Source organism: Carlito syrichta, unplaced genomic scaffold (genome assembly GCF_000164805.1).
Source record: "Carlito syrichta isolate Samal-C Ts95f unplaced genomic scaffold, Tarsius_syrichta-2.0.1 Scaffold268348, whole genome shotgun sequence".
Classification (NCBI taxonomy): domain Eukaryota; kingdom Metazoa; phylum Chordata; class Mammalia; order Primates; family Tarsiidae; genus Carlito; species Carlito syrichta.
Window position 1 is genome coordinate 48,622 of NW_007212444.1, and position 23,753 is coordinate 72,374.

At 36.4% G+C, this 23,753-nt stretch overlaps 1 protein-coding gene across 1 annotated transcript in view; it reads left to right on the forward strand.

The window, feature by feature from the left end:
* Positions 1–23,753, forward strand: part of LOC103254069 (serine/threonine-protein kinase MARK1-like) — a 69,572-nt gene that overhangs the window by 33,809 nt on the left and 12,010 nt on the right. The gene's annotated exons all lie outside the window — the stretch shown is intronic.

Below are 23,753 nucleotides of genomic sequence, written 5' to 3' on the forward strand. Positions count from 1 at the left end.
TATTTCAGTAAGAAGGCAATAAAATTTAGAGTAAAGAAGAATAATTGATTAATTTTAGGGTATTGAAAAAATGAGGAAAGAAAAAAATACAAGAGAAGAATAATATGGAAAATCACAGGGGAAACAATGGAGCTGAGAACACTGGTGCTAACTGGTTATTGGGGAGGAGGATGGAAAATGGATTATTTTAAACACAGTGCATTTTAAATTTTAAAAGAATAGAAATTGACTGTATAGCTTTATACCAGCTGAGAGTGGGGAGGAAGATTAAAGAAAAGTAAATCCTGTGGAAGGAAGAAAAATTTTTAAAAAATAGATAAAATAATCAAAAAATAAATGTAAAAGGAGTAAATTCTTCTGTTTAAAACCATAGTTTCTCAGCTTGTATAAAAATGAGTAAAACTTAACTCTAGCAGTTTATAAGTGACTAAAGCTTAATGCAATGAATAGTTGAAAAATAGATGATAAAAATGTGACATCAATATTAATATTAGACTAATAAGATAAAGAGCATTATTAGAGATAAAGATCATTACCTAAATAATCAAAGATGATATTCACAAGGAGGTATGCTACAAAATCTGTTTATACATACACATATATATAAAACATACATACATATATATGTAAAACAACATAGCTCCAACATATATAACACAAAAGTGATATATTTGTAAAAGAAATTGATAGATTATTTTAAAAGCATTTCTAATGATAAAACAGAAATATAATTAGTAAGAGTAATCAAAATTTGAACGAGCAATATAAGTAGTATTCACTGACGTGTAGAATTGTGTACTCTCAAAACAATATACTCTTCTTCTTTTTTGAACATAAACAGGATGTTTCAGCTGAAGTACAACTAAGATGAACATTTATTACCCTAACTGCACATATTAGAAAATAAAGAACTGAAAATTAACCAACTAGTATTAGAAAGATAACTAAATAGGTTTAGGTCAGTTTTGCAATGTAAACAATAGGCTATACATATAAGGTGAGTAGGAGAGAGGAAGGAAATAATGAAAATTAGAGCAGCCATTAATGAAATAGCAAAACAAAGAAAAATTAGAGAAATACCAAAAGCTAGTTCTTTGAAAATATGAATAAAATAGAAGGAGCTTCAGGACATGTCAACATTTGATGCTAGGGAAGAAGAGTAAAGGGCAATGAAGTAACCTTTGGTAGATTAGTAGGAAAATCTGGAGAGTGTGGCATTGCAGAAGCCAAGAGAATAAAGAGGAAAGTCATCTGTGTCAAGTGCAGCTGTTAGATTTGTTGACAAAGAGGTAACTGATGACCTTAACAAGGCTAGTCCCAGTGGAGGGGAGGAGACAAACCTGGTAGGAGTGGGTTGAAGACTGAGATGTGATGACAGCAGCTTACAAACAAATACAATAACTTCTTTTAAGAACTTTTTTTATTTTAAAGATGTGGGGTACAACTCAGGGTTAGGTATACAAATGTTCATTATGCAGGTACTCTTGTTGATAAGGTGTGCCCCTCCCTCCCCTGGCAGTTTCCCTCAACGACCAATCCCATCCCCCTATCTCATGGCAGTTTCCCACTACTGCCAATCCTTTTCTTATAGTATTATGATAATTGTTCAAGGCTCACTTATGAGTGAGAATGTAAGAGTTACAGTAGTACCCAGCTATTTGACTCCTAGGTACATATCCAAGAAAAATGAAAACATGTGTGCTCTCAATCACTTGTCCTTGAATGTTCATAGCAGCATTATTCATAAGAACCAAAAAATGCAAACAGTACAAATGTCCATCACTGATGAATGGATGAATAAAATGTGCTTTGTTCATACAATGGAATGTGGATGAACCTTGAAAACATTATGTTAAGTGAAATAAGCCAATAATAAAAGACCACATATCATATGATTTCATTTATATGAAATGTCCCAATAAGTCAAATCTATAGAAACAGAAAGTAGTTTGGTGGTTGTGTAGGGTTGGGAGATTTGGAAAAAAATAAGAAGTTAATGTAAATGGATATGAATTTTTTGTTTGTTTCTTGAAGTTGACGAAAATGACCTAAAATTAATTATGGTGATGGTTGTACAACTCTGAATATACTAAATATCATTGACTTCTATACTTTACGTAGGTAAACTGTATAGTATTTGAGTTATATAAATAAGGCTGTTAATGCTCAATAAAGCCGTTATATATAAAGATTTTTTTTAAAAAAAGAACTTTTAATGTATACGAGAGGTGAGATACAGGCCCATTGTTGGAAGGGGACATGTGTTCAAGGGGGAATTTTCTCATGAGATATGTAGGAGCATGTTTATATGTTATATTATTGGATGAAAGCCATTTGAGAGGGAGTAATTGATGATTAGGGTGAGCAAGAGTAAGTGCTGTAGCAAACACCCTGGAAAAGGTGGTACTGAATGGGATCCATAGCATGGAAGGTAGTTTTGGCAGGGACATTTCATGAAGGAAGAGAATGTAGAGGCAGTGGGTAGGCTGTAGTTTTGATGTAGGTCAGTGACTGAGTGGCTTTCTCTGTTATTAATGAACTCTAAAGTAAAGACATAGTTAGCATGTGGGGATGTAGAGAGAAAAGAATCCATGAAATGGTAGTAGGGTGGGTAAAGTGAGAATACAATAATTCCCCCTTGTCTTTGGGGATATGTAGATAGTAGCAAACCCTATGTATACCATGAACAATTTTTTTCCTTCTTTACAGTTTCATGGATTGAAGATTGGTTCTTACAACAGATTTTAGCAGCCTCAGCAGATTTAATTAGCATATGATTATTTTTCTTTCTTTATTGCCAAAAACTTCCAGTTTTTCACTTAAAGGAAGTACTTTGTGGTTTCTCTTTGACATATCTGAATTGCCAACATCACTACTCTTGTGCTTGGGCCATTATGAAGTAAAATAAGGACTACTTGAACACAAAAGCACTGCATTGCCAGAGATAACAGAAATTAAGTGACTAACAGCAGTAAGCCTATGCATCATGGATATGCCACCCAAAAGATGATTCATGTCCTGGGTGGGGCAGGTTGGACAAAGTGAGGTTTCATCATGTTATTCAGAGTGGCACACAATTTAAAACTTATGGATTGTTTATTTCTGGAATTTTCCATTTAGCATTTTCAGGCCACAGTTGACCTTGGGTATCTAAGACCACAGGAAGTGAAACCATGGATAAGGGAGAACTACTGTACTGAAAGTAGAGAGGATTGTCAGGTAATATTGAGTCCTCACTTGGGATTTGTGATCAAAAATTTAAGTGAAATTGTATCCCATCTGTATGTATGTCTAGTAGTGTTGAACTTTCAGGTGCCGGTGTTGTGAGAAACAAACTTATCTGTCTAAAATCAAAGGATGGACACAGAGACATGGAATGCAGCAGAAGCAAGACTTTAGTGGCAGTCTTACTAGATGTGATGTCTGGTGGGCAGGCACACCAAAGCAGGAAGAATCAATACTTTTATTCCTAAAATTCATGTCCCTCTCCTGGTTCCTCATTGGAGGAATACTTGCAGGAGTTACATGCTTTGCTGTAGGATGTCTACATGTTACATGCTGATTGGTTTTACAGAATTATCTCATTTACATGTCCTATTTGCTGATTGGCTTACAGGATTACTATTCTAATTGGATTCTGTCAAAAGTTTAAACATGTAGCCTGCCAAAGTAAAAAGCCCACGAAAAGGAAGCACAAAGAAGCAGAAAGTGACTCAGCAAAGGCCTTTAAACATGGCTCAGGGATCATTTTCAAAATAGATCATTCTATTTCTTACAGTGTGCAGTAGAGGGTGGTCAGACTTTAGAATGTGGGGTTTTACCAAGCAAATATGAAAGAGAACATGGAAAGCAAGGAAGGGTGTTTGTGAGGGTGTGGTTGTACTTAAGGATACTGGTATATAACCTGAGTAAGGAGGTAGGTGAGGACATGATGGGGATAAAGGGTCAGGGGTTTAGAGACTTTGAGGTTAAAGAAAGCTTTGAATTTTCCAGTGTAAGATATTGGGGTCAAGAGTTAAACACATAATATAAATGGCCTGAACACTCTCAACTTCTGTATAACAAGATTTATTTACAGGGAATACATGAAAAATTAAAAGTCAAATAAATATAATTAGGAGCACAGTTTGATAATAATGTTTCTAGCAATACATTACAAGATTTAAGTATATCCTGGAAAGGTCCATGCCGTTTTCTGACATATGATTAGATAAATATTGTTAATGTTGTCTGAGTAATAATTAAGTTCTGTTGGAATAGTGTAGACAATGGTTAATGAAAATTGGACTTCAGTGAATGAAGAGACAATATGTTAATGAATAAAAGATTAACTATTTTGCCTTTGGAGTTTGGCCAGGAAGCTGTGACTTGTGTTCTGTTTACTTCTAGATTTTGTAGATTACAGAATTTTGTGAACTGATAAGATTTATAAAACATAATAAAAAATAAAAACCTGTTGGCAACGTTTTGTTTGTCAAATTAAGTGGGGAAAGACTCACCATGAGCTATAAACATAACATAATTACTTAAGAGATAGGACAGTGTAATACCAAATTTGTAAAAGGTCATGTCTTAGAATAAAGAATGGTCATTTTAAAAGAGAATATTTGGCAAACTTATACTAATATATACACACACAAATATATTTCTCTTATTTTGCTGAGGACCTGTGTAAATTTCCATCTCTTTGGGCATATTTTGGAAACATCTCACATGCTTACTTGAGAACCTAGGTTGTAACCTACTTGGACTTTTGGTGACACTATTATTGTCAACAAAAACAAGCTGAGGTAGAACTTCAGCTGTAATGAGTTAAGGAATTTGAAGGTCCCCAAAGAGCCATGCAACTGATGAGGATTTCTATCAAATGCTCAGAACCCTTTACAGACTCTCACCTCCCTCAACTCAGTAGCATTCTGTATAGTTGTCCCCGGATATCTGTAGGGGACTGGTTCCAGGACCTCCCTTGAATACCTGAATCTGCAGATGCTCAAGTCCCTTATATTAAAATGGCGTGGTAGTTGCACATAACTTACATACATCTTGTGTATACTTGAAATCATCTCTAATACAGTGCCTACACATCACTTCATTCATGTGGGTTCATTGGAGTACTTGGCACATGGCAAATTCAAGTTTTGCTTTTTGGAACTTTGTGGAATTGTTTTTTATCTGAATATTTTTGATTCCCAGTTGGTTGAATTCCTAGATATGGAACCCATAGATATAGAGGGCCAGCTGTGATGCGGATTATTCAGGTCATCCTGGGCTTCCAGAGTGTCAGCTCAATGGATTAGCCAGCCAAGCCCCAGAGAGGGTCGTCTAGAGGGGCTGGCAAGCCTAGCCCCGGAAGTGTCAGCTCTAATGGGCTGGCAAGTCAAGCCCTGGGAGTGTTGCGATTCGCTGGGCTAGCAAGTCTAGCCCCCAGAGTGTTGACTCTAATGGACTGGCAAGCGAAGCCTTGAGAGTGTTGCTGGTTTGGTGGGCTGGCAAGCCTATCCCCCTGAGTGTCTCAGCTTCAGAGTCTTGCCTTCTTCCGGCAGCTCTCCTGGTTTAGCTGGCTCGGTCAGCTGGCAAGCCAGCCTCTAGGGTGCTCAGCTTTTCAGCTCCAGCAATCTTCCTGCAGCTCTTCAGGTTGCAGCTCTTCAGGGTCGAGGTTCTTGTCTCATGCCCAGGAAGAATGAGAGACACAGACGGCCGGAAAGTGAGAAAGCAGGATTTATTGAGAGGACAGAAAAGCTCCCACAGTGGAAGGAGACCGAAGGGGTTGCCCGTCTCTGGGGTCGAAACCTGGTGCTTATGTAGCCCTAAGTTCAGGCACATTGGCTAGTACTAGCTGTGCGCTGTAGCTGTTCTGATTGGTCAGTATTAAGGATCAATCAGCAGGAGGCAGGGGCCTAATGGTGAGCTGATTGGTTGCTTTTTGATCCCCGCAGTGAGTCCCTAAGTTCTAGCTTGAGAGGCTGCAGGGAGCTTGTTTACCAATGCTGAGCCTGAGAGGCCTGCCAGGAGTTCACTACATTATTACCAGAGGACCCGCCTGTCTGTCTGCCTAGCCTTTCTCTAGCTATCTCCTGTCTCAGCTATACATATTGATATCTGTCTTCATACTGAATTCAGGTAAGCAGCTTGGCCAGAGTCAGGCACCAAACTAAGGCACACTCTTTTGACTGGCTGGGAATGACTTTCATTGCTGTATCTACAAAATGTGGTTCTTAGTATGGTGCTCAATACATGTGTGAGATGAACTTAGATGAGATAATCTATCCCATTGGCAACTCCTAACAACTGGAAGAAAAAATCCTTTCAATCAATATTTTTTTGGTGTTTTTTCTTTTAAAAATGTATTTATTTTAAAGATATGGGGTACAATTCAGCATTAGATATACTACAGGTGGTCACTGTACGGGTAATTTTGGGTTTCCCTTTGGTCCACACTTTGAGATCAGGTCACTTATTGATGTTATGTGCCCCCCGCTTCCCTCTCCTAGCAGTTTCTGGCTACTGTCAATCCCTTTCTTATTGTATTATGGTAAATGTTCAGGGTCTGCTTATGAGTGAGAACATGTGGTACTCAGTTCTTTGTTTTTGTGATAAGTCAGAGTATTGTAGACTCTAAATCCATCCAAGTTGCTGTAAAGTCCTTAATTTTGTTCTTCTTTTTGACTGTGTAATATTCCATTGTTACATGTACCATATTTTTTTTAATCCAGTCCAGTTTCTATGGGCAGCACAGTTGGTTCCATGTTTTTGCTTCAATCAATAAATTAATGTAATTCTTGATTTTGGTGAATAGTAATTAAAACCTGCAAAGACAATGAGGAAAATTATTTAAAGAGGTAAATGAAAAGTCAAATAATATTCATTACCTGAATAATAGTGGCTAACACTTAGTGAATGCTTATTGCGTATCTCCTACTTGTATATTATTCATTCAATTAACTCAACAGATAGATTCTGAGTTCCTACTTATTTATTGGGCATTGTTTCTAGGCACTGGAAATATGGAGGTAAATAAGACAGACAATATTTTTATTCTTACAAGGGAAGTCAGATGAAAACAAGGAAACTATAACTATATGTATGTGTGTGTGTGTGTGTGTGTGTGTGTGTGTATGTATAAGTTATATACATAATGTTAGATAGTGAGTTATGTGAAGAAAACAGGAGAGTTAAAGAATGAAGAGAAACTGGTAGAAGGCTTTTTTTTTGTTTTTGTTTTTTAAGAAATGGTTGTCAGAAAAGACCCCTCTGTGCAATTGGGTGATAATTGAGCATAGCCCTTTGAAGTAGGTATAATTATCATTCACTTTTCTACTTCTGGTAACCAAGAGTATCCAGGTAAAATAACTTGCCCAAGGTCGCACAGGTTATAAGTTGCAGTGCCCAGATTCAAATCAGGTAGCCTAATTCCAGACCCACTTTCCTTACTCAGTGTGCTAAAGTCTATGGAAATGAATAATCAAAACATACTTTAATGGAAATATTTTATTTAAACCCAGTTATTTTTTGCTTTAAAAAACTGATAATCCTATTTATTCAGAGAGAGCTTTCCTTTTTAGTGTGCTGTCTTCCTTTTGGCCATTTCATTGTGAATCAGTACTTCTATTAGAGCATAGCAGTGGAAAAGAGAAGGGTTGCCAAGTTAAAGTGGATTACATGCTTATTTATTAAAAACATTAGTTTAGTGAGAGGCAAATGCATTAAATGGCTTTTAAATAGCCTGTGGATTTAATTTATCTTTGTTCTCTATGCTCTTCATTTACTACAAATAATTGAGGGTTTTTTTGTTTGCTTGTTTTATGTGTTTTTAGTTTGTAGCTTTTTGTGGCTTGGACCGAAATGATATTCATTAAGTAAACCCTGTGTATAATCTAATGTGAATAAGATACTGGGGAAGTTTAGTCATATATCTGTATGTTTTTGGATGGTTAGTCATTCATTCTAAACATGAGAACTTGTTGGAAGCCCAGTATGAGGTACAGGATATTTTGTTTGGTTGTGAAACAAACAAATCAGCACTTTCTTTGCCCTTTGGAGACATATAATTATTATTTAATTATAGTGATAATTGCTAAGAAAGTGAAAAAACAGATGTATATGCAAATTGTTTTCTATATATATTATCCAAATAGGTCTCGTATGATACAAAGTAAGTAAAAGATCTATTAAATTTCAACTCCGGTGGCCTAGGAATAACTGTTTAACATTGGGAAACAGTTTTAGTTGACATAAATGGCATCCTGTGTATACTTATCTTATTAGTTACCATATCATATAGAAACTGTATTAGCTTTTCATACTGTTCTTTAATATTTTGTGCCATTTGTTATAATCATGTTTATTCTTTCAGCAGTTATAGCTTCTCAATTAGTGTTTCTAAAACTCAGCTAAACAATGTGATGTTGAAGTGTAGGAGCTTCATCTTATTCTGATACTATTTTTCATCTTTAAAGCAGTTTATCCAAATACCAAAAAGGACATTCTCCAATAGAATTTTCTCTTTGTTCTTATCCTCTTTTTTAGATTACATTTTCTCCCTTTTTCCACTCTGTGTTTTAAAGGGAGGAATATCCTGCTTATATTCTAATTTAAGACAGTATAGAGCTACTTGTTTTATACAAAAGCATATAAAATCCCAAATGTGTGCCATTTTACCTTTATATTTCAGCAAGACATTGTTTGCAACAGCTCTTCCTTTAAGAATAGAATAAAAGATGTCAAAGGGTAGAACTTGAGAAAATAACTATATTTTTAACATATCCATTATAAATTTTACTAGTTCTTTCTCACTGAGCATTTCAGCTATAACATGAATGATCAATATTCTCAGCAGTGACCATCACTTGGAGTTTGTTGATGTCTTTGGTCAGCTAACAACTTATTTCAGAGTATTCCACAATATTGAATCCTTCTTGGGCCACCAGTACCCCTATGGTAATATCCAAAGACAATCATCTTAATACTTGATGTGGTAAAATGGTCCATAATCTCAATTTACTGATGTTTTCATTATTTTGGAGGAACAGAAGGAAATGCTGAAATGTTAATGTGCTTGTACTTGCGCTATCCTGTGAAAGTTGGTTGCTAGTGAGCTCCTGGTCTTGAATTTATTACCAAGGGGGACTTGGGGGGTAGGGGGGACAAAGTATAACTGCGAGTGGGGAGAAAGCAAAGGCTTCCTTAACCCAAAAGCTCTGGCAGTAGACTCTGCCAGAGGCCATAGTAGCCAGTAAGAGATACTGATTTTTCCTTGTTGATATCCTTAAGAGGACTCACCAGGCCTTTAATCTTTTTCTCTCACTATCTGGTTTTTGGTTATTGGCAAAGATGGACAATCAAGTGTCTGGCAACAGGAGCATAGCGTCAGGCAAAAATTTACCAAGTAGATGAGAGTTGATAACACTCTGTAAACAGCCCCCAGAGGAATTCTGATTGAATGCTTTTGTTATCTTCAAAGACTGTTAATGTTGGGATAGGAGGAAGGTTTGGAGAGGTAGCTTAGCATTCTGGTGAATAGATCTCCCCTGGAACAGCCATTAACTAAATATGTGACCACTGACAGTTTGCTTTACTTTCCAAGCTTCTAATGTCTCATCTTTAAATTGGATAATGTTATCAGTTTCTCAAGCTTACGATGAGGATTAAATAAAATCATGTCTAAAAAAGCACTCACCACAGAAGAATTGCCAGTGTTAAGTAAATGATAGCTGCTATTATTGTTATCATTATTGGGCTGGTAGTAAAATTGTTCCTGTTTTCAGGAATTATTAGTAATTGCCAATGTATTCTGTTCATAGTGGGAGTTAGGACAGAATGGGGAGGAGCAGGCAGATGAGAAAACCACCATTTAAGACATAAACCTATGCTGAAGTCTATTAATGGATAATACTGAGTCACACCAATTCATATCTTTGTCTGCTAGAATTTTCTAGTTTGGATCTTCATCTGCAGACGAAAAGACATTTGTGCTTGAAACTATTATTGGTCAAGCAGTTTACTGAGAGCAAATCTTTGCTAGAGTTTGCTTGTTTTAAAAAGGAGGTGATGTTAGTAGATGTAAATACACTGTGCTTGCAGGCTCAGTAAGTGCGATCTGAATGGGCATGTAGTTCCCTAATGACAGCAATATTTATCAAGTAAACATATCACGAAATTGAAAATAAAAATGTCAACACATAGTAAGTATTCAGTTAGCATTTGGTGAATAAATTCAGGTGTAATCTAATTTGCCTAGAAAGTGACTACTTAGTAGATAGAAACTAAACTCTTTTATTTTATTAAAAAAAATTTTTTTTTGAGTCAGAGTTTCATTCTGTCACCCAGGCTGGAGTGCAGGTGTATGCTCACAGCCACCGCAGCCTCGACCTGCTGGGCTCAGGCTATCCTTCTGCCTCAGCCTTCCAAGTAGCTGGAAATACAGGCGTCCGCTACCACGTCCGGCTAATTTTTTGATTTATTGTAGAGACAAGGTCTCGCCAAAGGTCTTGCTGGCTTTGAACCCCTGGGCTCAGGCAGTCCTCTTACCTCAGCCTCCCAAAGTGCTGGGATTACAGGCTTGAGCCACCGTGCTGACAGGCAACACATTCAAATATGTGAAAAAACTAAAAGTTCTAAAGGGTATGCCAGTGAATGGTTTTCTTCCCAGCCTAGTCCCTAGTTTTTTGAGTTTGTTTCCAGAGATATTTTATGCATATGCAAGAAATATAGATTCTCCCTCTTACACAAATGGCAGCATATGATGCTTTTTATTCCCTTGAATTTTTTTTCATTTGTCTTCGAGATTATTCCATATCACCATAAGGTCTTATTTTTTAAAAATTCTTCTCTGTGGATATATTTAACCAAGTTTTCTACCGCTGATTGTTTCTGACTTTTTGTTATTGCAAATATTTTGTTACAGTGAATAAGTCAGACTTGTACATGTGTCATTTCACATTCACACATGTGGGAGTTTATTTGTAGGCTAAATTTTTAGAAATGGAGTTGCTGACTTGTGGAGCAAATACTTAAGAAACCTCTGCAGGGCATAATAAGTCTTTGTGTTTTACCTTAGAGGGAAGCAAAAACATAGTTAGGATAGCTACCAGTTGCATAATAGGCCTTTTAATATTAAAACCTTCTTCAGATACTTGAATAGATAGTGTCTCACTCTGTTGCCCAGGCTGGAGTGCAGTCATACAGTCACAGGTACCACAGCCTCAACCTTCTGGCCTCAGGTGGTCCTTCCGCCTCAGCCTTCCAAGTAGATGGAGCTACAGGTATGTGCCACCCACACTGGGCTAATTTTTTTTTTTTTTTAAATTATAAAGACTAGATCCTGCTAAGTTGCCCAGGCTGATCCTGAATCCCTGGGCTCAGGCAGTCCTCTCACCTCCACCTCCCAAAGTGTTGAGATTACAGGTGTGAGCCACCATGCCTGACTCCTCTCTTTTAAAACAGTTCTGATTAGGACTCTTTTTCTGGTATAAAAAATATTGAAAAGCATTTGTTCCATTTTGGTGTATGACAAGGGCAGTAATTACAATAGCTGTTGATCATGTGCCAAGCACTATGTGAAATGCTTTCTTTCATATAATTCTCATTTTAAAAACCTTTGACATAATAGGTAATATCAACATTTTATAATTAAGTAAACTGAGGCTCAGAGAGATAACTTCCCAAAGGTTACATAGCTTAGTTGCATAAGCACTATTTGATCTTGTCAGTTTAGCTTTAAAGCTTATCAATTGCCACATGACTTCTGGTTTCTGTCCACTTGTTTTTGCTTAGTGTATTTTGGGACATTTTGTTACTTTTAACATTTAAAATTTCATTTGTTACAGATGTGTCTTTTAATAGGCAGCATATAGTTGAATTTAGGTACACCCTTATCACAGCTAAAACTCTTTTTCTTTTGAATAAGTTAGTGTAACCCATTTATGCTCAAAATAAAGTTATACTTAGCCTTGTTAAATTATTTTACTTGTTCCTTTTTTAGTGCTTCTTGATGCTTTGCACTTTTTCAGACACTTGGGATACAGCAGCAAATGAAATAAATATCTTAGTCCTTATGAGGGTACAGGAGTAGAGAGAACAATAAATAAATAAATAAATAAATAAATAAATAAAGCAAAGGAGAAGTGTTGTATCCAATAGGTCAGAGTAAATCTTAATGTGAAGATGAGATTTAAGCAAAGTCTTGAAGGAGCTGAAGGAATTGGGTAAACTGATATCTGAGAGAAGAACGTTCTGAGAGGGAACAGCTTATAGCAGATGACCTGGTATGTGAGCATGCCACACATGCCTGAAGAGTGACTGAGACCTGTTTGGCTGGAGCAAGGTGAGAAGGGGCATAGTAGCAAATGGGATCAGAGAGGTATTAGGGGGGCAGATTTTGTTGGGCCAACATTATTGACCGTTATAAGGGATTTGGTTTTACTCTAAGTAAAATGGGGATCTATTGTAGGATTTTTAACGGTGTCATGATATGACATATGTTTTCAAAGAAATCATCTGTTTACTGTGATAAGAATAGACTGGAGAGAGGAAAATGGTAAGGGGCAAGGTTAGAAATAGGGCAGGCTATTGGAAGGCTAATGCATTAATCCAGGTAGCTCTGCCTAGGGTAGTAGCAGTGGCAATGGTGAGACTGACTGGATTCTGGATATATTTTAAGGTAAAACTAATAGAATTTATTGATGGACTGGATGTGGGATGAGAGAGACAAAGACAGAAAGGGCAGAAGGTTTGAAAGGGTCCCAGTAAAGTATGACCTCAGAGTTTTTGGTCTGAATAGACTTGCCATTGGATGAGAGAGAAACCTGTGGTTGAGCAGATTTTGCAGGGCTTGGAGTGGCGAGGCATTTCCCATACTGAGACTAAAAACACAGTTGCCAGTCTGTTGTTTATTACTTCTAGTATTTACTTTCACGGCTTCTTTGTCCTTGTGTTTTTCTGTTTGTTTTTACATTATATCCTTAATCAATTGTGAATTAATTTTGGTGTAAGGAGTGATACCTCACTCCTAGAGCTCCAACATTATTGTTTTCTAGCTCTTCCAGTACCATTTGTGAAGAATCTATTATTTCTCCATTGATGGGAAATGCTAATTTTGACATTTGACGTATCACAAATTCTCCTTTGTATTTGGGCCTATTTCTTAGATAAACTTCTGTAAAAATTTTGTCACCTGGAAATTCCATAGAGTTTTTTCTCTCTTACTGTTTTGTCATTCATGGGTCACAATTTAATTATGTGGTTTTTTTTAAAATCATATTTCTAAATTTCATTTTTAATCATATTTCTAAAACATTCGGCCTTCTGGAATAAATTCAGAAATTATTGGAAAAATGTGTACTTGTATTTATTCTATATCCACCTAAATTATGGTTTATATGTGAAGTTAAAATAAGAAAAATTAATAACTGCAAAGATTTAGAAAGTATATCACCTACACACCTATCTGAAAAAAAAAATTGCAAATTAGAAAAAGTAAATCTAAGAAAGGGAAATGCAGGATGTACAAACTGGTGAATAATGTAGCTAGTGAAAGTTATGCATAATTAAAAATATTTTTAAAGCCGGGCTCGGTGGCTCAACCTGTAATCCCGTGCCTTTGGGAGGCTGAGGTGAGTGGATTGCCTGAGCCCGTGGGTTCGAGACCCGCCTGGGCAACGAGACCTCATCTCTACAATAAATCAAAAAATCAGCCGGGCGTGGTAGCGCATGCCTGTAGTTCCGGCTACTTGGAAGGCTGAGGCGGAAGGATCGCCGGAGCCCAGCAGGTTGAGGCTGTGATGGCCGGGAGCTGCCACTGCACTCCAGTCTGGGTGACAGAGTGAGACTCCAACTCAAAAAAAAAAAAAAATTTTTTTTAATAATGTGACTGCAAAGTTTAATGTAATTTTTAAAAAACAGGTGTATGTTTTAAAAAATCTACAAAAATGCAGAGCAATTTTTGGTGATTTTAACAAAACATTCTATACTGGTGGCATCCTAACCTGCTGTAGTTCCCTTATCACTAAATACAGTCACTATTTTTCTGACTCAAGTAGTCATCTATCTAGTGGCTTTCTCAGCTTGTCTTGCTGTAATTATTCTTTGATCTCATTGGGCCCTCCAGTACATTGGTCCCTCTTTCTTCTTATTCATCATCTCTTTTTTACCTTTACTTCTTTCCCTATCCTGCTTAAATTAAATTAAATTTTATTTTATTTTCTGTAGAGTGCCAAGATCTCGCTATGTTGCCTAGGGTAATCTCAACTCCTCGACTCAAGCAGTCCTCTCTCACTTCAGCTTTCCAAAGTGTTGGGATTACAGTGGTGAGCCACCATATCCGGCCCCTATCCAGCTTAAATTTTATTTTTAATCATTTTAATAACTGTCAATAACTCAACATGTCTTGTACTTTCTCTTTGTTGGTACATTTTGTCAAACTCCAGTCCAAGATGAACTCATGCCTGCTTTCTCAGTAACCTGTCTCTGGGCATTTGAGTATTGCTGGAGGAAATAACACAGCTGGACAGATTAGAGCCACAATAAGGTGATTCTCAACTAGATGGTCAACACTGCTCAGCAGACCTACTAGATTTCTTTGGTTAACTTATTTTTCTTCACTTTACATGAATTATTTCAAATCTTTTCTACTCTCTGTGAACGTCTATGGCCTATCCTCACTCTCAGCAGATGACTTTACCTCGAACCACATAAAGAAAGTAAGAGTCATCAAATTGGAATTCCTTCAACTTCCCATTATTAAATTTATGTACCTTTCTCCATCTAGACCTGAATTTCTCTTCTTTTCTGCTTGTTACGGGGGAAGACATGTCTTTCTTCCTGTTTAAGGGCAATCTCTCCATCTGTGCTCTGATTCTTCTCACTTTTCACCTTAGCAGAAACTTTCCTTTTCTTTTTTGTCTTTCTCTCTTCACTCAAGTCGCTCCCATCTTTAAACAAGCAAATGAACAATAACCTCCCTCAACCACACTCTTCTCCAACTACCATGCCTTGCCTCTTCTTCAAAGCCAGACTACTCAGGGTGTTATCGGCTCTATCTGCTTCCATTTTCTTATTTTCCATTTTTTCTCCCCAGCCCACTGCACCTTGACATTTTTACTCTTTAACTTTTAAAAATAATCACCAGTAGCTTAGAAACAAGAAGTAGCTTCTAAATCACAAGACAAAGAAAAGGGAACAAAGAAAATCCAATGATTTAGAAAAAAATAAAGAAAACGTTCTTAGCATAAAATACAAAACAAAATACAGGAAAAACTCAAATATGTCATTAATTACAGTAAATGTAATGGGTTAAACTTAGTTTTGTTTTGTTTTTGAGTCTCACTCTGTCACCCAGACTGGAGTGCAGTGGCCGCTCCCGGCCACTGCAACCTCGACCTGCTGGGCTCCGGCGATCCTTCCACCTCAGCCTTCCAAGTAGCTGAAACTACAAGTGTGCACTACCACGCCCAGCTAATTTTTGACTTATTGTAGAGATGAGGTCTCGCCAAGTTGCCCAGGCGGGTCTCAAACCCACGGGCTCAGGCAGTTCACTCATCTCAGCCTCCCAAAGCATAAACTTAGTTTTTAAAAGACTCAGATTATCTGTGTTCTTGCTTGTCTCTTGAAATGAAATCCAGTTATGTGATCTTTATCTTGACACAGACCTAAAACAAAATGCCAAATAAAGATTGGAAATAAATATTAGGGAAAGATATGTAAGGTGAATCAAAATTAGGAATAGGAGTATTAATAGCAAAACAGAATTCAAGATAATTATTACACTGTACCAAAAAAGGCATATAAATGGTGCAATTTACTTAGATTTCTGGTCCATAATATCATTGGATCACAGCTATATCCTTTACTTCATGACCCAGTGTACAGATCTGAATATATAGCTGAAATAGAAGTTATGGAGAATAACATTTGTCCTTACTAAGTATGACGATTTATGATACTCTGTTCAATTCTGTGTTGAGTCCCCAAGACCATCTGCAGGTTTGGGGAGTCACTAAAAGGCCTCACAGGACTCCCCATGTAGTTGTACTCACAGCTAATATTTATTATAATGAAAGGAAAAATCAGCAAAGGGAAATGATTTTTGGAGCAAAGTCTAGAGGAAGCTAAGAGCAAACTTCCAATAGTCCCCTCCCAGTGGAGTCTTACCACACATGCATAATTCCCTCAGCAATGAAACAGCTTGCATGAAGCATTGTGTATCAGGAGGACTCATTACAAACTGAGATTTTTACTGAAGTCTGGTAGTGTAGGAACCCTCTACCTAATATGTACCAAAATTCCAGACTCTCAGAATAAAGGAGGTTTTCAGCATAAACCACACTGTTTACACAAACAATTTAGGCACAGTGATCCACTCTTACCATTTAGGAAAATGCTTGCCTAATTTCTATGTCAACCAAGGGCCAAACTTGCAAGCAAGATTTTCTGAGCATAGAGCTATTATTTATCCACTCTCTTATTGGTGGACTTTGAGGTTGTTTCCAAATGTTGACTCTTACAAATAGTATTGAATATCCATGTATATGCTACATTTATATGTAAATAAGCATCTCTGGAAGTGAAATTTCTGAGTCCTCAAATGCTGTATATTTTTAGTGTTACTGCACTATTGTTTTTAAAAAATTGCTATGAATTAATGCTCCCACTAGTAGTACATCAAGTATTACATTCCTAAAGATTGCACAGAAATGTTTAATATTGCCACACTTTAAAATTTTTTTGGTTTGATAGTTCAAAAAATGTTATCAATTTAAATTTATATCCTCAGATTACTAGTAAAGTTTAATATGTTTTAAAATGTTTATTTCCCATTTGTATTTATCAGAAAATGCCTATTATTTAATTTTTTATTGTATTACTTGTGTTCTTTGCACTCTTAACAAACATACACCATACTACTTTTTAAAAGTTTTTGAACCTTAGTGATCTTATAGGCCAGAAATGGTTTCTTATTGTATTTATCTAAGTTTATAAAACTTGTTTTGTATTTTTTGTTAATAACCTATTAGAGTTACTTGACATTTTTGACCATGTCATATTTTGACTATATACAATTTTGGCCATGTAAAAATTGTAATATTTTTATAGAGTTAATTTTGTGTTCTGACAGATTGTAGTGGTAATTCTTTAATGTTGTTGAGTAATGTTGGCTAAGATTTTCTTTGGGTTCCTTGAATATCTAGAAATGATCTGTATTGACCACTTTTCTTCACGTGCAGATATCATTTAATAAAAATTAATTTTAAAATGTGGTCAGTGCAATGCTAGAAATAACAGTAGAAAGACTACAAATTATATTGAACCTGGCTTAGTTGAAGGAGGAGTAGAAGCTCTGATATGATGTGTGGTGTTTCCTGAGAGGTAACATTTAGCTTAATATGAAGGGATAAGTTAAGAGTTAGTTAATTCATTCAGTGATTTCTCAAAATGTAATTGATTATTAGGGGTGTTTTCTCTCTCTTGCGACTTTGGTGAACTCAAGTAGTGCTCCCAAAAGATATTTTATTGATTTACTTGCGTTTTCTAGGTTCATATTCATGCTAGCTGCAGAAAGATTATACAGGAAAATCTTCCCTCTTTGTATTTTTTTTTCCTGACATTACTGATACATCTGGTACTACCACTGTGTAGAATGAAGCGCTTGAGATATTCTTGTTTCTGTACTCCATGGTTTTCAAATTGGAGCAAGAAATTGTAATTTTTTTTATAGAGTTAATTTGTGTTCTGATCATATACCTAATAGATTGTAGTGGTAATTCATTAATATGTTGGCTAAGATTTTCTTTGGGTTTCTTGAATCTATAGAAATAAATTATATTGGCCGCTTTTCTTCATTAGTATCATACTGTTTAGGTCTAAAATCAAACCCATTTATGATTCTTAAAAACAAAGTAAAAGACTAATTATAATATGACAGTTTGGAAAATTATGCACTTACTCATTAAGGACAGGTGGAATCAACATATTGTACAACTTCTTCCTTTGGGTTTATGTAACGTCTAGCATGGTAACTGTCAGAAAGTTTTTTGTTGTTTCTTGAGATAAGCTCTCACTCTGTTATCCAAGCCGGGGTACAGTGGTGCAATCACTGCTCACTGCAGTCTTGAATTAATAGGCTCAAGTGATACTCCTACCTCAGCCTCCTAAGTAGCTGGAACTACAGGTGTGCCCCACCATGCCTGACTAATTTTTATTTTATTTTATTTCGTAGACGTGGAGTCTCACTTTGTTGCCCAGGCCAATCTCAAACTCCTGGGCTCAAGCAATCTTCCTGCCTTGGCCTCCCAAAGTGCAGGGATTACTGCGTGAGCCACCATGCCCATCTCTTCAGAAAGTTTTAGTGGCAGTTTACTTTAAAAGCTTTTTCTTTTTCATTTTAGACTCCATTTTTTGGTATGTTATACTTCTGGAATAGATATATCAAATCTATTGACATCTCATTGAAGTAAACTCTTATGTATTAAATAAAATTGATATTTGTTAGTAATTAAGTTATATTTTGTTGAGAAATTGTAGTTTTGTTGATTTTAAAGAACGAAATAAAATGATTATTGGCCAGTTTCCAAAAATATTTAGGTTTGATATTCACAATAAAAGAGAACATATTTAGTGGGTCCATTTATGTAATAGTCATTATACTGAATGATAAAGAAATGTGAAAGAAACAGTGAGTTTACAACTTAAAAGCTCATAGTTTTGAAGGTGATAATTAAAACAAATAAGGCAGTTGCATTGTAAAATTTTAAGTATTATGTAAAATAATGTTTCAATTGCTGTAGGGACACAGAAGAGGAGAATCATAGGTATTCCATACTCCATAAGCATTCTTCTCCAGCTGTTTAATGTTTTTGCCATTCATAAATGTACTGTTTTTGCTGACACCACCTACCATTGTACTCTTTAAAGTGAAATTTTACCTTGAAACACCAAAATCAGGGAAAGAGAGGCATTATGGTATACCATAATATAATAAAAGAAGCATACCAGGTGAGAGATAGATGTCCAATAACTAAACTCAGGCAGATTCATTGCTTGGATACTTATGAAATAGGCATCAATCATTTATTATTGTTATTTATTTTTAATTATTTATTTTAAATATATGGGTTACAATTCAGAGTTAGATATACAAATGTTCATTATGCCTAACTTGTTGGATTGGATCTTTACCTGGTTTGCAGGTACCCTTGTTGTTGAGCTATTTCCCCCACCTGGCAATTTCCCACTACTGCCAATCCCGCCCCTGCCCTCCCCTGGCAGTTTCCCACTACTGCCAGTTTCTTATAGTATTATGATAGCTGTTCAAGGTCCACTTATGAGTGAGAACATGTGATACTTGGTTCTTTGATTCTGTGATAGGTCGCTCAGTATTATAACCTCTAAGTCCATCCAAGTTGCTATGAAGTTCATAATTTTGTCCTTCTTTATGGCTGTGCAATATTCCATTATGTATACGTACCACATTTTTTCTATCCAGTCCTCTTTCGATGGGTAGCATGGTTGGTTCTGTGTTTTTACTATTGTAAATAATGCTGCAATAAATGTGTGTGCAGGTATCTTTTTCATAGAGTGATTTGAGTTCCTCCGGGTATATTCCCAGTAGGGGGATTGCGGAGTCATAAGGGAGGTCAATTTTTAGATCTTTTAGGAATTGCCACACTGTTTTCCACAGAAGCTGTATAATTTACACTCCCATCAACACTGTAGAAATGTTCCTTTTTAGCCGCATCTTTTCCAGCTTCTGTTGTTTTTTGAGCTAATGATGATGGCCATCCTGACTGGAGTGAGGTGGTATCTCAGTATGGTTTTAATTTGCATTTCTTTGATGACTAGTGAGGTTGAACATTTTTTTCATGTATCTGTTGGCTGTTCTTATGTCTTCTTTTGAGAAGTGTCTGTTCATATCTTTTGCCCACTTTGTAATGAGGCTGTTTTTTTCTTTTCAGCACATATGAATTCCTTGTAGATCCTAGATATTAGGCCTTTGTCAGATATACAGTTGGCAAATATTTTTTCCCAGTATGTGTGCTGTCTCCCTGCTCTCTCAATGGTTTCTTTTGCTTTGCAAAAGCTTGTCAGTTTGATGAGGTTCCATTTGTCTATCTTATCTCATATGGCATGGGTACTTGGGGCTTTGATCAGGAATTGGTTGTCAGTTCCAATTTCCATAACTGTGTCTCCTGCATTTTCTAAGATTCTTATAGTTTGAGGTTTTAAATTTAGGTTTTTGATCCTTTGAGAGTTTGTTTTTGTGTTTGTTGATAGGTACGAGTCTTGTTTTAATCTTCTGCATGTGGTCTGACAGTTTTTCCAACACCATTCACTGAATAGGTTCTCCTCTCCCCAGTGGTTGTTGGTAGAGGCTTTGTCAAAGATGAGTTGGTTGAGAAATTGAGGTTTTGCATCTGGAATCTCTCTCTTGATCCTTTGGTCTGTATGCCCGTTCTTGCACCAGTACCAGGCTGTTTTGATTATTGTAGCTTTATAATAAAGTTTGAAGTCTGGGAGTGTGATGCGTCCTGCTTTTTTTTTTTTTTTTTTTTGCTAAGGATTGTTTTGGCTATTCGTGATCATATATGTTTCCATATGAATTCCTTTATTGTCATTTCTAGGTGTGTGAAGAATGCTGCTGGTAATTTAATGGGTGTTGTGTGAAATGTATAGATTGCCTTGGGTCAGATGGACATCTTAACAATGTTGATTCTTCCAATCCATGAGCATGGAATATTTTTCCATTTGTTTGTGTCATCTTTGATTTCTTTAAACAGTATTTTGTAGTTTTTGTTGTAAAGGTCTTTGACTTCTCTGGTTAGGAAGATGCCAAAGTATCTGTCTTCCTTCCTTCCTTCCTTCCTTCCTTCCTTCCTTCCTTCCTTCCTTCCTTCCTTCCTTCCTTCCTTCCTTCCTTCCTCCCTGTGGCTATTGTGCTTTGTATTTGGGTTTCTGTTTGTTTATTGTTGGTATATAGGAATACGACTGACTTTTGCACATTTATTTTATACCCTGAGACTTTGCCAAAGTTCTTTATCAGTGCAAGGAGGTTTTTGACAGATTCTTTTGGGTTTTCAAGGTATATATTCATGTTGTCTGCAAAGAGGCATAACTTAACTTCCTCTTTTTCTATTTGGATACCCCTCATTTCCTTCTCTTGTCTGATTGCTCTAGCTAGGACTTCCAACACTGTGTTGAATAGGAGGGGTGAGAGTGGGCATCCTTGTCTTGTTCTGGTTTTCAGGGGAAATGGTTTCAATTTCTGTCTCTTTAGCAGTATGTTGGCTGTGGGTTTCTCATAGATGGCTCTTACTATTTTGAGGTATGTTCTATCTATGCCTGGATGTTCAAGTTTTTTATGAGGAAGGGGTGCTGGATTTTTCAAAAGCTTTTTCTGCATCTAATGATATAATCATGTGGTTTTTGTCTTTACATCTGTTATGTATTTTTATGTTTATGGTCTTGTGAATGTTGAACCAGCTCTGCATCCCAGGGATGAAGCCTACTTGGTCATGGTGGATTTTTGAGATGTGTTGTTGGATCTGGTTTGCTAGAATCTTGTTGAGAATTTTAGCATCTATGTTCATCAAGGATATTGGCCTGTAGTTCTTTCTTTGTTGGATCTTTACCTGGTTTGGGTATCAATGTGATATTAGCTTCATAAAATTATTTGGGGAGATTTCTATCTTTCTCGATTGCCTGGAATACTTTCAATAGGTTTGGTGTCAGCTTCTCCTTATATGCTTTGTAGAATTCTGCTGGAAAGCCATCTGGTCCTGGGCTCTTTTTGATACATAGTTTTTTTGTGACATGGTCAATTTTCTGATTGTTATTGGTCTATTTAGGGTCTCAATTTCTTCTTGTTTCAACCTGAGGAGGTTGTGTGATGTAAGAAAGTCCTCCATTTCATTTAGGTTTTCAAGTTTGTTTCCACACAAGTGTATACAGTAATTTCTCATAATATTTTGTATTACTTCGGGTTCAGTTGTGACTTGATCTTTTGCATTTCTGATTATGTTTATTTGGGCTTTTTCTCTCTTTTTCTTAGTCAGTCTAGCCAAGGGTTCATCAGTCTTGTTTATCCTTTCAAAAAAGCTTTTAGTTTCATTGGTTTTTTATATTATATTTTTGTCTTCTATGTCCCAAATTTGGGCTTTTATTTTTGTGATCTGGATTCTTCTGCTGAAGTTAGGGTTTTGGCAGTCTTGCTTTTCCAGCTTTTTAGGTGATTTGTTAGACTGTTGACTTGTGATCTTTCCATTTTCTTCATGTGTGTTCATAGAGATATGAGTTCCCCTCTTAGTACTGCTTTTATGGCATCCCAGAGATTTTGATAAGATGTTTCTTTGTTTTCATTTGTTTCCAGGTATCTTTTAATCTGTTTTGATTTCCATGTTGACCCAGGAGTTGTTTAGCATCATGCTTTTTGGTGTCCATGTCCTTGTGGTCTTTGGGGGAACTTTGGTGTTGATGTTTATTTTTATTCCAGTGTGGTCTGAGAAAGAATTTCAATCTTATGGAATTTGTTTATGCGTGATTTATGGCTGAGGATGTGTTTGATCTTCAACTAAGCTCTATTTGGTGATGAGTAGGATGTGTATTTTGTGGTTGTTGGGTGGAGTGTTCTGTAGGTGTCAATTAAGTCCATTTGGTCAAGCATCACATTGATCTCCCTGTTGACTTTTTGTCTTAATGATCTGTCTAGGGTTGTTAGTGGGGTGTTTGAGTCCCCATCTATGATAGTGTTAGAGTCAATATCATTTTTAGTTTACTTAGAAGCTGCTTTATGGAAGTTAGTGTTCCTATGTTGGGCGCATATATGTTTAGGGTGGATATTTCTTGTTGATGGATTGAACCTTTTGTCATCATGTGGTGACTTTCCATTTAAAAAAAAATTTTTGATAGCTTAAAGAGGATTTTGTCTGATATTAATCTCATGACTCCTGCTTTCTTTTGAGTTCCATTTGCCTGAAATTTTGTTTCCCATCCTCTTACTTTGAGTCTGTGAATGTCCTTTCTGGTGAGATGAGTCTCTTGGAGACAATATATTGTAGCCTCATGATATTTTATCCATTTTGCAATTCTGTGTCTTTTCATTGGTGCATTTAGTCCATTCACATTCAGGCTATTGTTGAGATGTGAGAGTTTTATCCCTGTCATGAGGTTCTTATAGAGCTTTTTGTTGTTGCTGCTGTTTGATGTCTTTCTTATGATTTTTTGGTTGACTCATGCATGTTTTCATTCTTTTTCCTGCATTCTTGGGAAGGGCGTTGTTCTTTTATTCCTTTCTTCTGTGTTTAATACTTTCTTAAGTGGTCCTTGTAGAGCTTGTTTGGAGCCAGTGTAAACTTTTAGGGATTGAATGTCTGGGAAGGATTTTAATTCTCCATCACTGATGAAGCTTATCTTAGCCAGGTAGGTAATTCTTGGTTGAAATTGTTTATTTTTGAGAACTTTGAAGTTTGGGCTCCAAGCTCTCCTAGCCTGAAGTGTTTCTGTAGATAAGTTTGCTGCTATTCTAATTGGTCTTTCCCGGTGAGTAGTCTGACCTTTTTCTCTCGCGGCCTTTAGGATTTTTCCTTTTACACCTACTTTTTGTAGGCGAATTACTATGTGTCTAGGAGTTGGTTTCCCACTTGTTGTCTTGCAGGGGTCCTCTGAATCTCTTGTGTTTGAGTGGTTGCATCACTGATGAGATGAGGGAAGTTTTCTTGGATAATTTTATGGAATGTTTGGTTCAGGATAGTCTCTGTCTATCTGCC